Genomic DNA, 16553 nt, shown 5'->3' on the forward strand with positions numbered 1-16553 from the left:
TTTTAAGTCAAAATGTTATTGGGATGTTTTGAGTTATTTAACTGTAATATGCACTTATAAGCATGCATGCATTTCTATATACCATGTGTTAACAAAAATAATGCCACCTGAATGCTTTTATCTGTACAGTATTCTTTATTCGGTTTCAATCACACACATTAATAAAGGGGAATTTTTATAAATCTAATACAAAGCATCGGTTTCAGGGTCAGTTACTGCCCGCCCCGCCACGTTCCCCCCGCGCTCCCCCGCGTTAACGAGAACCCATGTAAAGGCCAGGATTGAATCCGGAAATCTGACGGCTGAGATGCGTCGGGCCAGTGGATTTATTAAGGAGGCCTGTTCGATCTCCTCGCACCCGTTTCAAACACCCCAACTCCGCCTCTGAAAGTGCCATTTGGGACCTCGGATAATGGAGCCTGCAAACGTGTCGGCGAGATGAGGAGAGAGCGAGAGAGCGCATGGGGAGAAAGCAGCGACACAAATCGCGGGACCCACACACAGAAGAAGTGAGATGGGCCGCAGCAGCGACAACAGCAGCTGGATTAATGAGCGTCACCAATTGCGAGCTCGGGGAATGCGTGGGACGGAAGCGCCGCAGACACGAGCAACGTGCGCGGCTAATACCCTCTTGGCACGCCCTGCGCGGGCTTTTCCTCCGGGCTGCCCGTGCACAGTTGGATGCCACTTGGCTGCCCGCCATGATATTAGGGTAGGAGTTGGGTTATGGGCTGATGACGGACCTTGCTGGCCACTTGTCTCTACACAATTGGTGGAATAGATGAAAAATCTTATGGAATTTATTTTCAGTTATATATATATATATATATATATATATATCTAAGGTAATTTTAAATGGACCCATGTTTTAACTAATACGACCTACCTATAATGAATAATATGATAATCATGATGAATGTGATTGATTTTCATTGGTTTTGGATTTAGTAGTAGAGAAATAAATCTAGAAGTCATTTTTTTTCTTTCCATGATGGTTAGGATGGGTGGGTCAATTTAGTAAAAGCCAAAGTCTATTTAACATTCCTCTATATATATATATATATATATTAGAATTTTTAAAAATATATTCTTTAAATAACTTGAAATATTTAAAATATTCATGATTGACATAATATCACCACATTTGGCAAGTATAACTTTGTGGGATGCCTTGCAGAGGAGAAACCAAGAGCTCGTAGTTATAACAAGAAATGTTGATTTACTTACCTTGAAGTTATTCTCAACTGCTTTCTTAATAAACAAAGCAATTATTAATTGAGAAGTTGTTGTCAATTGCAAATTGGGGGCTTGGGATTTCAGTCTAATTTCTAAAAAGTTTTGATTTGAAAAAATGTATTTGTTAATATCGATATAGAACATCTACATGCACTTTGATTGCATATACAAGTTGCAATGAGAAAATCTTGTCTTTTGAGTTTTCATCCAAGGCCATAGTGGCTTCTTAATGTTAAAACTTCTCAAGCCTTTGATTACTTTGTCAAGATTGTCTTTGCTATTGTTGTAGAGGTAAAACTTCTCTACACCTATGTGGTGGTTGTAGTACACCTATATGGTGGTTGTAGTACACCAATTCTTTTAGTAACTTGACACTTTTCAAGATCATAGCGCACATGCAAATATGATGCAACTAAGAGGTGGATTTTTCTCCAACATCCCTTGAAACCATTGTTTTTTAGAAAGATTTATGAGAGTGCATTGGATTGTAATAAACAATAGCAATTAGAATTTTTATATCAATCCAAATTGCTACCTTCTCCCATACAAATTTAAGGACCAAATTTATTAAGAGGTGGACACAACAAAAAATCTCTTATAATAGCATATTTACAGGGACTTCAAAGTAGCCGCTATAAATGCATTGAAATTTTGTGAGACACTTTTATTTAGTCTTTTCAAAGACAAAAAATCCTTAAAATATTTAATTTCATATACAAAAACAACTATGTCCCTTTCTATTGCAAATGCTTTATAGACCACCTTGTTGAAATTCTATGGCAATAGTTTTTGGTATTTAGAAGTGACAAGGTCTATGGCAAATTTTGTTCCTTATTAATTTTGATGAATACATAATTCACAACCTATGCAAGATCTTTTAGAACTGAACTATAAAGAATAATAAATCTATTTTTGTAGAATAGGTGTTTGATAACTAATAATTTTTTAAATGTGAAGTGCATGATATTTTTATGTTAATATTGAATTCTCTCTTTGGCTAAAAATTAGATAATTTTTGGCATATGGATGAGAATGAAGACATTGAGGTCAAAGCTGAATACATCTTTGATATACATTTTGAAACTTGCCATTATTTTTTTAGATTGTATCTCCTCATGCCAATAGAAAGGAACTTCAAAGGTCACCGAGAAGCTAAGTACTAAATAGTTTTAGAGTATAAGATTTACAAAGAAAACAGTGGAAATCTATTACTTTATCATTTAGTAATGACATGCTATGACAAATATACATACATACTTTAGTAAATACCTATATGATTAAGTGCAAGTAATCAAAAATAAATAAAATTAAATGAAAGTAAATTAATTTCATAATACCTTTTAGAGAAGCTTTTTAGAAGCTTTATAGACACTGCTTTGATTTTATATGTATTTGTATTGATTGATAGGTTAGAAACTTGGTCAACAAGTTAACCACATATTGGTAGCTTGTGAAATAAGCTAATTATGTGGCATATATATATATATATATATATATATATATATATAAAACTTGTCTTATAAGTTAAGATATGTGGCTTATAAAATCAATACATTTTGGAGGTCCTATAGGATATTGCCACATAGCTCCTAGTTAAGAGTATGTATGGAAGCAAGAATGAAACCTTCTTCACTCTTGTCAATGATTTTTTAGTCTTTAGTTTTGTTTCAAGTCTTTTAGTCTTCTTGTTTTTAATAATAACAGTTCTAATTCAATACTATATCATCTTTGAGTGACTTTTTAGTTCTTTTTAGTGACACAAGAATGTATTGAGGATTTCTTCAAGATTCATGTCCTTGATACCTTGACAATTTGATAAGAGTGTTAATGTAATGTTTTTGTTTTGTTTTAGAAGTGAGTGGATTACTCTACTTTTATTGTTGTATTTTGAAGGTTGTGGACTATCCTCCTTTAAACAAATAATCTTGTTTTCTAACATTGATTTTTTTTAAAAAAATATAAATTATCTATTTTTATAGGAATTTTTATTTGATATAAAAATTTGTAGATTATCCTCTTCTAATTTAATTTTTTGAATTTGTTTGAATTATCAATGGAAAAAAAAATTATGGATGGTACTCTTAGCAAAAGTGAGAATAGATTTATAACTATTGTAGGTCTTTATGAGCTTGTCAATATTCTAAGATTAGAAATTTTATGCATTTTCAATGTAAATTATGGAGGTACTATTCTTATGCCTATAGAAGAAGTTCAAAGTCTGCATCAAAAAGTTGTGCACTTGAAGAAAACAAGAAGATTGAACTTACAATCAAATCCAAAGAATTTTTCTTCTACAAGTATGATCAAGACAAGGATTAGTATGCATAAGAAGTTTAATGGAACAAGATCAAAATCTTGAGGTTTTTTGCAATAAGTCAAGCTCTATTTAAAATTTAAAGTCGGATTCATAGGTGCACTTCTACCAAGAAGTATTCTTTCTTGATTTGTATCTTTAATGAAAAAAAATTCATATCTCCTTTATAATTTGAATTCATTCTTAGAAGTAATTATGGCCATATTTGGAGAAAGTGATCAAGAAAAAATAGTATAGACCAAGTTCTTATCTTTATGGTAAGAATCATAGTCAGCTACTATATATGCTACTAAATTCCAAAATCTTACTTGCAATGTGGACTGGAATTACAAAATCTTTATTAATCAATTTCAATATGGGTAGAAGGATAATATCAAAGATTTGTTATTGAGAAAGCTGAAGGTAGAATCTTTGAAATAACTTATTACTTAAGCTATTGCATGCTAGAATCAATTATTTGAAAGACGTTAAGAATAAAGACTTGGTTAGAGAAGAACAAGTCAAATAATGACAACATCTTTGAAGTTTTCAGAAACTTATTCTTTAAGATCAGAACCAATGCAAATTGATATATTACATTTTAAATTCCTCACAAAGCATAAAAAGACTCGATGACAATAAGAGACCTTATTCTTTTATTACAGAGAAGCTAAACACACTACTCAATATTATCCAAAGAAACAATGCAACTGCAAAATGAAAAGCAAGGTTGCTAAAGAAGACAATGTGTTAGAAAATGAATTTCTCTGATTATGATAGGGATTGTGCAGCTAGAATTTTGCATAACTCTTAGTAAAAGTATTATTCTCTACTCAGACCTTTCATCTTGTTTTACAAAAGAAGTTTATTTTGGACCAAAAAACTATTAAGTCTTAACCTTATTAGATTCAAGAACCTCAACTTCTTTTATAGACAAAGATTTTGTCAAAAATTAAGAAATATTGTTATTCAAGAAAATTAAATCTGTACATATAGAAGTCATAGATAATCATTCACTATCTTTTAGAGATATTATGCATGAGACTATTCTTTTAGATGTAGCAATTAAAGATCATAATAGTATAGAAATATTTAATATAATAAGATTTCTATTCAATCCAATTATTTTAGGATTATCTTAATTAAAAAATTATAATCTTTAAATAGACTGAAATTTTCATAACCTTAATTTTTTTAATAGTTTAATTAAAAATCTCGTTAGTCAAGTCAAAATACATAAGTTAAGTATATCCAAACCTTTACTAATAGATGCAAGACCTTGTATGCATGCTGCAAAAGAAGAATTATCTTTTATTATATATCCCATGCCCATTTTTGATAGTAAAAAGAAATTAAGTAGTATTCCTTGTTAGTATTAAGATTTCAAAGACATTTTTAAAAAACAGAATGTAGATATCCTTCTAAAGCATCATCTTTATGATTGTTCCATCAATCTTTATTTAAGATCTCAACCACCATTTGGACTAATCTAAAGCTTATTATTAAATGAGTTGGCTATAGTCATGGAGTACATTGATGAGAACTTGGCTAAAAATTTTATATACTATTTTCAATCTCTAATTGAAGCTCTTATTTTATTTGTGAAGAAAAAAGACAAAACTTTGAAAATATGTAAGAACTATCGAGGACTCACCAAGATCACCATCAAAAATAAGTATCTTCTACCATTGATTTTAAGACTTCTTGATCAATTCAATTAAAGAAAAATTTATATAAAAATAGATCTATAAAAAACATATAATCTGATATGTATTAAAAATGGAGATGAATAAAAAACTATATTTCAAATCAAATGTGGATATTTTGAAAATAATGTCATGCCTTTTTCATGGACATACATATTTATCCTGATAATTATTTAGATAATAAGAATATGTAGAAGTAAGTCAAAGTAGATAAATATGATAATATCTTATAGAAAGCTTCCTAGAACCTTCATAGACATTGCTTTGCCTTTATACATATCTATAGGTAATTAGTAGGTTGAAAACTTGGTCAAGAAGGAGGCCACATGTCAACATGTAGACCACTTGTACTACAAGTTGGATATATGGTGCATACCTAAGAAACTTGCCTTGTAAATTAGACATGTGTTCTATAAGTTGGACGCTGTCATGTTGTAACATGACTATATAGTGAAAGATGATAACATAGAGCTTATTATAGAAGAGCCAAGTTAAAAGAAAAAATAAAAAAATATGGATAAAAGATAGGAAGGTAGTAAAACTTTTAATAGCAATGCTGCCTTTTTAAAAAGGTGACTTCTACTTACTTTGTAGGGCCATAAATAAGGCAAAACAAGGTAGATTAGAAAAATAAATAATATAGACATCATTAAGAAGAAGTTAAGAGTAAATTCCAGTAAAAATTACTTAGAAAAACTAGATATTGCTACCAAGAGAGGGCCGGTTATAAACCAAGATCGAAATCAGACCCTGGAGCACAAAACCGAGTTTAGACAACGACTTTGGAACTCTTTGGCAGATCGGAGAGTATGATTTGATAGCAGATTGGATAGGATTTCTATAAGCATTGATTTTGGATGATTTGGAGTTGTTATGACTTTGTAAGAGCTTTGCAAAGTCAAAGTTTGTTTCAGATGAGTTGGATTTTATGAAATAAAATAGGATTTATGTTTTGGATGATTTCAAGAGTTTTGTAATAGATCTATAGATGAAATTTTCTAGGTTTATGTTTATAGTTGTGTTGAATATGTATTGTGAATATGAGCTCGATCTAAGGGTTGAATTGAGAGATATTGAGGTTTAAATGAGTCAAGGTCTTAGAAAATAGAATTTTAGGTGCAGTGGGGGTTTTTAAGATTTCTTACAATCTATTAGTTGGATTGGAGTGAAACTTACATGAAAAGATATTAGACTTGATTTTCTATCTATATGAGAATTTTGAGATTAATCTAACGGCACAAAAGAGAGATATTGGCTCTGGAAGATTAGCATTAAGTTTGGAGAAGGAGGCTGGCCAATACCCTAGCACATTTTTGAGATTATCGACAATTTGATAAATTTGATCCTTTTCAATTTTTTTGTGCTTGTTTTTAATTTATTGTTTTGAAAGTATACAAAATTTGAATTAAGATCGATAATTTATTTATTAGTTATTGAGGTTTAAATCTATTATAGAAATTACTAGGATTTGGTTTAAGATTTGGTTAGGGTTTGGTTTAGGGTTTAGAGTTTGGATTAGGATTTGATTTAGGATTTGATTAGGGTTTGGTTTAGGATTTGGATTAGGGTTTGATTGAAGGTTTAGGATTTGGTTTAGGATTTGGTTGGGATTTATTTAGGGTTTGGTTTAGGGTTTAGGATTTGGATATGAGTTTGGTTAGGGTTTGATTTAGGGTTTAAGGTTTAATTAGGATTTGATTAGGGTTTGATTTCGGATTTAGGATTTGGATTAGGATTTGGTTAGGATTTGATTTAGGATTTAGGATTTGAATTAGGGTTTGATTTAGAGTTTAGGATTTAGATCAGGATTTGGTTAGGATTTGATTTAGGATTTAGAGTTTGGTTTAGAGTTCGGTTAGGATTTGGTTTAGGATTTGATTGGGATTTGGTTTAAGGTTTGTTTAGGATTTGATTCAGGGTTTAGGATTTTATTAGGATTTAAGATTCAATTAGTTTTGGCCTAAAGTTTGAATGAAGTTCAATAGGATTTTAACTAGAATTAAATTAAGATTGAATTGAGATGTATTTGAGTGATATTTGTCATTCTTGTAATATTTCTTTAAGAATTCTTATTGTTTGTTTGAAATTTCTTTGAGGTTTTTTTTGAATTTGATTAAGCTTGCTTAGCATTATTATGGTTTAATTAGAGCATTATTAGTATTCTATTAGAATTAAGATTTTGTTATTACAATTTCTATTCTTTCTTCTACAGCCAGGTGCTTGGAGCATTCTCAAGTAAGACTTCACGTATTACGACAACGCGTATTAAAAGTCCTATAGCATGTTGACACATAGTTCTTAGTTAAGTAGTATATATAAAGGGAAGAGTGAGGCCTTCTTCACTCTTGTCAACTCCTTTCTTGCTTTTAGTCTAGTTTCAAGAGTCTTATGTTTTTTTAGTCTTTGGAAATAGCCATTCCAAGTCTTCTTTGAATATACATACTTTCTTTTGTCACTTCCCTTTTGATACAGATTTCACAAGTTTATGTATCTTCTTCGAATTTGTGTCCTTGACAGATTGATAAGAGTACACATACAATATCAGAGCTTTATCGTTTTTTGATTAAGAGTGGATTACCCCTTTCTCTTGATAAGACATAAGTATATAAGAAGTTGCGGATTACCTTTTTTTCAACTGATATTATTTCTAGAATTATTTTTTTTCTTGATTCTTGAATATTGTATTCTGTAAGAATAGATACTTTTCTTTTTATTAAGCTAGCATGGCAAAGCATACTGAAATGAATAGTGCAATGGCTCAAATGCAAGAAAAAAATGAGAGAGTTAATGCTTGCGATGCATCAACTCAGTCTACCACTACAAGGAGCAACAAGATTATCAGACAATGAAGATATAGAGATGATTGAAGTTGCTTCAACATCTACATCAAATCATACTACTGCTCCTACAATGGAACATTGTTCAAGTTTCAAGGAACCAAAAATTGGATTACTTGAGAAGTTTGATGGCACAAGATCTAATTAGGTACAATTGGTGATTGAATTACAACCTCAAAGTTATCCAACTCAAGGATCACAAGTCAGGTTTATTGGAATACTACTTTCAAATTTTATTTTATTATAATTTTTATCATTTTTTAAATAACATGATAAATATTAGATAATTTGAAAGCATTTTTAGCGGAGTTTCCCTCTATGTATAGAAAATATGATGCAATCTATATTATAAAAAACAAGATTTGTATCTTACGAGAAGGTAATCGATCAATGATATTATATACTTCACAATTTTGACAATTAGTAATAGATATTAAGTAGAATGATACAGCACTCATCAACCAATTTTTCTATGGATTATAATATGAAGTAAAGAAACTAATGCTCAATTTACGTGATCCTCAAATACTGACTCAAGAAATTGACTATGTTGTGAAATGTGATAATTGACTTTTTGAGTTTTGATTTGAAAATCACACAATGAAACCTCAAAATTAATAAAATTCAATGACAACACCAATGACTTTTCAATCTAAATATTTGGAAGTAGAAGACCTGCAAATTAATATAGTATATTTTAAATTTCTTATCAAACAAGAAAAGACTCATCATCATTAAAAAAGGCTATATTTATATTATAGAGAAGCTAAGCACACTACTAGATATTGTCTAAAGAAACAATACAACTATAAAATGAGGAGTACTACTGTCAAAGATGAAAACATGTCGAAAAATAAATTTGTCCAATTAAAATAAAGTCCATGCAACTAAAATCTTGTATAATTCTTAACAAAGGTCCTATTCTTTCCTCAGAACCCTCTCCTTCTTTTACTATAGATGTGCGTTTAGGATCTAATAATCACAAAGCCTCTCCTTTAATAGATTCAAGAACCTCAACTTATTTTTTAGATGAAGAATTTGTTAAAAGTCATAATATATAATTAGTATGAAAAATTAAATCTGTACATGTAGAAGTCATAGATGGTTGTCCATTATCTTCTAGAAATGATACTCATAAAACACTTCTTATAGGTGTAGTAATAAATGGTCATAATAATTACGTAATTTTTAATATAATTAGATTTCCTTTTAATCTAGTCATTTTATGTTTATCATGGCTAGAAAAATATAATCCTATAATAGATTGGATTTCTCATAAACTTGACTTTTTTTCAAACATCATTAAAAGTTTTTTCTAATCCAATAGAAAGCCATGAGTCTAATGTAGCTAAACTTGTACTTGTAGGTATAAAAGCTTTTTTGCATGCTGCAAAAGAAGGACTATCTTTTGTTACTTATGCCACATCCATTTTAAATTTTGGATAAATTTCAAGTGAAATTCTAAGTCAATATCAAGATTTTCAAGATATTTTTGAGAAAAAGAATATAGATATTTTTCCAAAGTATCATCCATATGATTGCTCAATCGATCTTAAAGAAGAAACTCAGCTGCCATTTGGTCCAATTTATAGTTTATCACAAAATAAGTTGGCTAAATTCAAGAGGTAAATTGATGAAAACTTGGCGAAGAATTTCATACACCATTTAAAATCTCCTTTAAGAGCTCCAATCTTATTTATGAAGAAAAAAGATGGACCATTGCAAATGTGTGTAGATAATCAAGGACTCAACAAGATTATCATTAAGAATAGATATCCTCTGTCTTCGATATCTAGACTTCTTGATGAATAAAATCAAGCTAAGATCTATACAAAAATAGATCTACGATGAGCATAGAATTTGGTCCTTATTAAAGAAGGAGATGAATGAAAGACTACATTTCAAACAAGGTATGGATACTTTGAATATAATATTATGCCTTTTGGACTCATGAATGCACTAGCTACTTTTCAACATCTTATAAATGATATTTTTCGTGAGTTTCTAGATGATTTTGTTGTCTATTACTTAGATAATATTTTAATCAATTCTAAGAATAGAGAAGAATATGAAATTCATATTTATCATGTATTATAAAAACTTAGAGATGTAGGATTGTACGCCAAGATTAAAAAAAAAAAAAAAAAAAAAAAAAAAAAAAAAAAAAATGTATTCTACACTATTCAACTTGATTTCTTAGGATACATTATTTCAAACATTGGTCTAATGATGGACCCTAAAAAAGTTCATACAATCATGGATCGGAAGATTCTAAAAACAGTAAGAGATGTACAATACTTTTTGAGATTTGTCAATTACTATTGGATCTTAATCAAGAACTTTTCTCAAGTTGCAATACCACTTACATGCTTAATTTATAAAGACAAGCTCGAGAAGAGTAAAGAAGCAGAAGCATCATTTGAAGCTTTGAAGAAAGCTTTTACTTTTGTACTAATCCTATATTATATTGTCATACTGTAATTGCTTATAGTATGTAAAAATTAGTTAGGACATATAAATATTTGTATATGTTAGAATAGTTAATAGATTAATTTAAAGAGAGTGGATATAAAAAACTTTATTTTAAGTTTTATCTATTTCGATTATAGCATTTAAAAAAATTATAGGATCTAAATGTTTAATATAAAGCCTTGAGAGGAGATTAGAGCCTAAAGAAGAAACTCTTAACTACTAGGAGGCTTATTGGGAGGGATGAAAGTAAGGCATGGTTGAATGAAGGCAAGGGATAGAGATTTTCATTCCTATTGATTGAAGGCCATGCCCAATGGGCTTCAAGGAGGCTGCCTGAGGCCTTATTAGGAATTAGGGTTTTTTATTCGAGGTCATTCGAGCTTCAGAGGCTAAAGTCATCACGTTTAGGCTTTTGGATACAGATTGGATGCAAATTTTGGATGATTTGGAGTTTTTATGAAGGAATTATTGGTACTCAAAGTTAAGGTGTCAATTTCATATCTATTGTCACTCTTTGAGGCATAACATATGTTTACAAAGAGCAATGAAGGATCAAGAACTGAGGTTGAAAAGAACACTTCTTCAACTACACTTTTTATATACTTTTTGATGAATTTAAAGTTTGAATGAAGAAGTTATGGAGGGTTGGAGTCAGCGCATGCAAATCAAAGACAGTAAGTAAGTGATTTTATTCATAGTAATGATTGGAGCCATATCTTGAGTTTTTGGAAGAATTCTTGGCTCAAATCTTTTGGAAAAGGTAGATAATTGTATTAAAAAACTATATATATAAAATTTGTGGCATTTAAATGTTTAGTTTGTGAGATATGAAGAAAATTTCACATAGGTGTATAAAAACTAGGATTTGAAGCTACTGTTAGGATTTTGGTGATATCTTAAGATCCGCAACGAATTTGCAATTGAAATTTGTTGTGAAAGTTGATAAGAATATATCAGTACTTTATATAAAATTTGAGTAAGTTTGGACGGTCGGATTGAAAGATATGAGATATTAAAGTTTACAAAAGAATTCTATATAAGGGTATACAAGGTTTTAGAGGATTTTATCATATTTTGGATATTATTGGTTACTTGGGCTTATGTATTTGGTGTAATTACTCCAAAAAAAAAATTTATATATAAACCTAGGGCTTCCTTTATTTTGAATCTTGATTGAGCAATTAGTGATAGCCAGGAATCTAATGTTTTCTTGAGGGAAACCCTCTCTACCCCGATAGCGTCAACTTCTCTAAAGTATTTTTTATGGAGACAAATGAATTTTACTTTGTTTTGGGTGTAATCTTGTCATAAATAAGAGTAGATGACAAACTTCATCTAATAGCTTTTGATTTAAGAAAATTTTCAGCAGCAGAAATTAATTATAAGATCCACAACAAGGAACTTCTTGTAATTGAGGATTCTTTTCAAGAATGGCATCATTATTTAGAAGGCACTTCAAGTCTAGTCACTGTGTATATGGATCACAAGAACCTCAAGTATTTCATGTCAGCATGTATTTTGAATTGTTGTCAGGCTCATTGGAACATGTTTTTGTCAAGATTTGAGTTTAATATCACTTATCGGCCAAAATAACAACAAGGTTTGTCTAATGCCTTTTCTAGATGTTCTTATCTTACACCAAAAGAAGAAGAAGCAGCTTTTAGCTAACAAAAGATAATTTTATTGAAGTCAAAATAATTCCATCTCTGAATAATGAAATCAACATTGACTATTGATTTGACTTTTTTAAGTAGATCCAAGCAAGTATGTCCTCAGACCTTCTTGTTCATGACATTAAAAATAATTTCTCTAAGTCTCAAGATACTTCCAAGTTTGAGTTTAAAGAGGACCTATTCTATTTTGAAGGATGCTTATATGTTTCAGAAAAAAAAGCATGATTATGTGCTCTTAAAGCTTGTCACAATTTCCTTGCATTAAGACATTTAGGATATAATATGACTTTGGAGCTTATATCTAGAGCTTTTTAGTAGTTTCAAATGTAGAAGGTTGTTAAAGAATTTTTGTAAACATGTGATATTTGTTCAAGATCAAAAACTCCTTGTCATTGACCTTATGGACTCCTCCAACCATTACCTATACCAAAACAATCATGGTTTTCTGTCTCTATGGATTTTATATCAGATCTCAAAATTTCAAGTTCATATGTTTCCATATTCGTGATTGTAGATCGTTTCACTAAAATAGCATATTTTGTATTATGTATAAAATCTATCTTAAGTAAAAGAATAGCTAAACTCTTCCTTGACAACATATATCACTATCATAGATTACCAAGGAATATTATATCAAACAGAGGAACACAATTTTTATCAAGATTTTAGAAAATTCTTTTCAAGATATTAAAAGTAGATATAAAACTATCTTTGGCTTTCTATCATCAAACTAATAAAAAAACAGAATAGATAAATCAAGTTTTAAAGTAGTAATTGAGGTGTACAATCAACTATCAACAAGATGATTGGACAACTCTTTTGCCATTGGCAGAGTTTGCTTTTAATAATTTAGTACATTCTTCTACTCAACAAACACTTTTTTTTGCCAATTACAATTATTATCCATGATTTGATACTTTTGACTTTTCAAAAGTTGATAATCTTAAAGCAAAAGATGTGACAAAGTGATTGTCAGAGCTCATGCAATAATAAAGGCATAATTAAAAAAAGCTCAAGAACGATAAAAAGCCAATGTAGATGTCTATTACAAAGAGCAACCTCAATTGGACGATAAGGTATCATTACTTCATTATAATATTAAAACTATTCATCCTTGTGATAAGCTAGATTATTATAAGCTTAAACCATTTTCCATTTATGAACAGATCAGTTCAATTGCTTATTGATTATACCTATCGAAGTCTATGAAAATCTATTTGGTGTTCCATGTATATTTATTTGAGCCATACAAAATAATGGATATACAAAGAAGGTGACAAATACTACCACCTTCTATAGAAGTAGACAATAATGAAGAATTTGAAGTAGAAGAAGTCTTAGATTGAAGGCGGTGCCAAAATAGGTTAGAATATCTGGTACATTGGCATAGATATGACATTAATGAATGCACATGGAAGCCATTTAGGAATCTAACAAATGTATCAGTCAAAATTAAAGCTTTCTATTAATGACATCCATCAAAATGAAGATGAAGAGTCAAGAATTGTTTTATTATAAAATAAAGCAAGCTCAATAGAGATTTTTATTCTATCTTGTATCATTTTTTCTTTAGATTTTTTAGTACTTAGAAGATGGAGAATCAACAACGAGCAGATTCAACTCAAGAGCTATCATTTGTTGAGCTATCAAACAAAATATTGCAACTGTCACATCCTTTGAGACGATAAAATCGAGATGAAGATCCTGAAGAATGACATATTCTTCCTTAATAGATGGCGAGATACAATGTGTTTGGTACCACGACCTTGGAAAGGACTCATAGTATTTAGTGATACTTTCAGAGGTAGGAACCACTTCTGATGGTATTACTAATGTTTTGTTTGAATGAAGTTATGAAAGCCTCAATAATGATCAAATATCAAGGTGGTCTACTCGCCTTGGCATAGAACATTATCAATGGTTGAAGGAACCTATCAACTACCTTTAAATAGAATAAACATCAAAGTACATGGCAAATATAGTTCGGCGCATCTTGGACTTCATCAACATGTAATCACTGCTCTTTGTGGAATTCGTCCCTAGAAAGAGGATAATATCACGGACATACATATTTATCTTGATAATTATCTAGATAATAAGAATAGATAGAAATAAGTCAAAACAGATAAATATGATATTATCTTGTAAAAAGCTTCATAGACGTTGTTTTATCTTTATACATGTCTATAGGTGATTAGTAGGTTAAAAACTTGACCAATAAGGAGGCCACGTATTTACATATTGACCATTTATAGTACAAATTGGACATATGGCATACACCTAAGAAACTTGCCTTACAAATTAGACATGTGTCCTACAAGTTGGATACGTAGTAGAGGTCCTATAGCATGTTGCCACATAGTTCTTAGTTAATTAGTATATATAGAGGCAAGAGTGAGGCTTTTTTTCACTCTTGTCAACTCCTTTCTTGCTTTTAGTCTAGTTTCAAGAGTCTTGTATTTTTTTAGTCTTTGGCAATAGCCATTCTAGGTCTTCCTTGAATATACATACTTTCTTCTATTTTGTCACTTTCTTTTTGATATAGATTCCATAAGTTTATATATCTTCTTTCACTTTATGTTCTTGACAGTCTTTTGGATTCATGAATATATTAGCTGTTTTTTAACATCTAATGAATTATGTCTTTTGTGAATTTTTTGTTAATTTTTTCATCTGTTATTTGGATGACATCTTAAACTATTCTAAGAATATAAAAGACCATGAAGTTCATGTTTGTTGCATGTTACAAAAACTTAGAGATGTAGAATTATATGCCAAGTTTAAATAATATATGTTCTACATTATTTAAGTTGATTTCATAGGATAGATTTTTTTCAATGAAGGAATATTGATGGATCCAAAGAAGGTCCAAACTATCATGGATTGGAAGATTTCAAGCACAATAAGAGATGTATAATTTTTTTTTTGGACTTTATCAATTAATATTGGAACTTTATCAAGATTTTTTTTCAAGTTGTAGCTCCACTTATATATTTGACTTATAAAAAAAACTTTAGTAGAGTAAAGAAGCTAAAGCATCATTTGATGCTTTAAAGAAGAATTTATTTTTATACCAATTTTAAAATATGTTGACTTTTTTAAAGCATTTTCTTTTATAAAAACAGATGCATCAGACTTTGCCTTGAATGTAGTATTGTCTCAAATAGGAGCAGATGATAAATTCTATCTAGTAGCTTTTTATTCCAAAAAAAAAATTAGTTGTCAAGATTAATTATAAGATCCACAATAAAGAACTCCTTGCAATCGTAGATTCATTTCAAGAATAGTGTCATTATCTAGAAGGCACCTCGAGACCAATCATCATATATAGATCATAAGAATCTTGAGTACGTTATATCGACATATGTTTTGAATCATTGCCAAGCTTATTGGAGCATATCTTTATTAAGATTTGATTTTAAGATCACTTATTGATTGAAAAAATAATTAGGTTTCTTAAAAGTCCTTTTTAGATATTCTTATCTTGTACCAAAAGAAGAAAATGTATCTTTTGATCAACAAAGAACGATTTTGTTAAAGCCAAAGTATTTTTTTTTAAGTAATAAATTCAACATTGACTATTGATTCAATCTTTATCAAGAAAATTCAATCAAGTATTTCTTTTCATCCTCTTATCCATGATATCAAAAATAATTCTTCTAAATCTTATGATGCTTTTAAGTTCAAATTTATAAATAATCTATTTTATTTCAAAAGATAATTATATATTCTAGAAGGAGGGGCACAATTATGTGTTCTTCAAACTCGTCATGACTTTCTAGGAATATAATATTTTGGATATGATAAGACTTTGGAGCTAATATCAAGAGATTTTGAGTGGCATCAAATGTAGAAGGCAGTCAAAGACTTTGTACAATCATGTAATATTTGTTCAAGTTCAAAAATTCCTTATTGTCAACAATATGGATTTATTCAATTATTACCTATTCCAAAATAATCATGGTCTTCCGTTTCTATAGATTTTATCATAAGTCTTTTAGCCTCTGATTTGTATGATTCTATATTTGTAGTATTAGATCATTTTACTAAGATGGAATATTTTATACCATGTATAAAATCTATCACTGGTAGAGAAACCGCTAAACTTTTTTTTGTCAATATCTATTGCTATCACAAATTTATTAAAGATATTACATCACATAGGGAGATTTAATTTATATCAAGATTTTGGAGAATCATTTTCAAGATTTTAAAAGTAGATATAAAGCTCTCTTCAACTTCTCATCTTTAAACTAATGGACAAACAAAATAGGTGAATCAAGTTTTAGAGCAATATTTGAAGTGTACCATCAATTTTTATCAAAATGATTGAACA

This window comes from Physcomitrium patens, chromosome 1, assembly GCF_059467195.1.
Source record: "Physcomitrium patens ecotype Gransden chromosome 1, ASM5946719v1, whole genome shotgun sequence".
Classification (NCBI taxonomy): Eukaryota; Viridiplantae; Streptophyta; class Bryopsida; order Funariales; family Funariaceae; genus Physcomitrium; species Physcomitrium patens.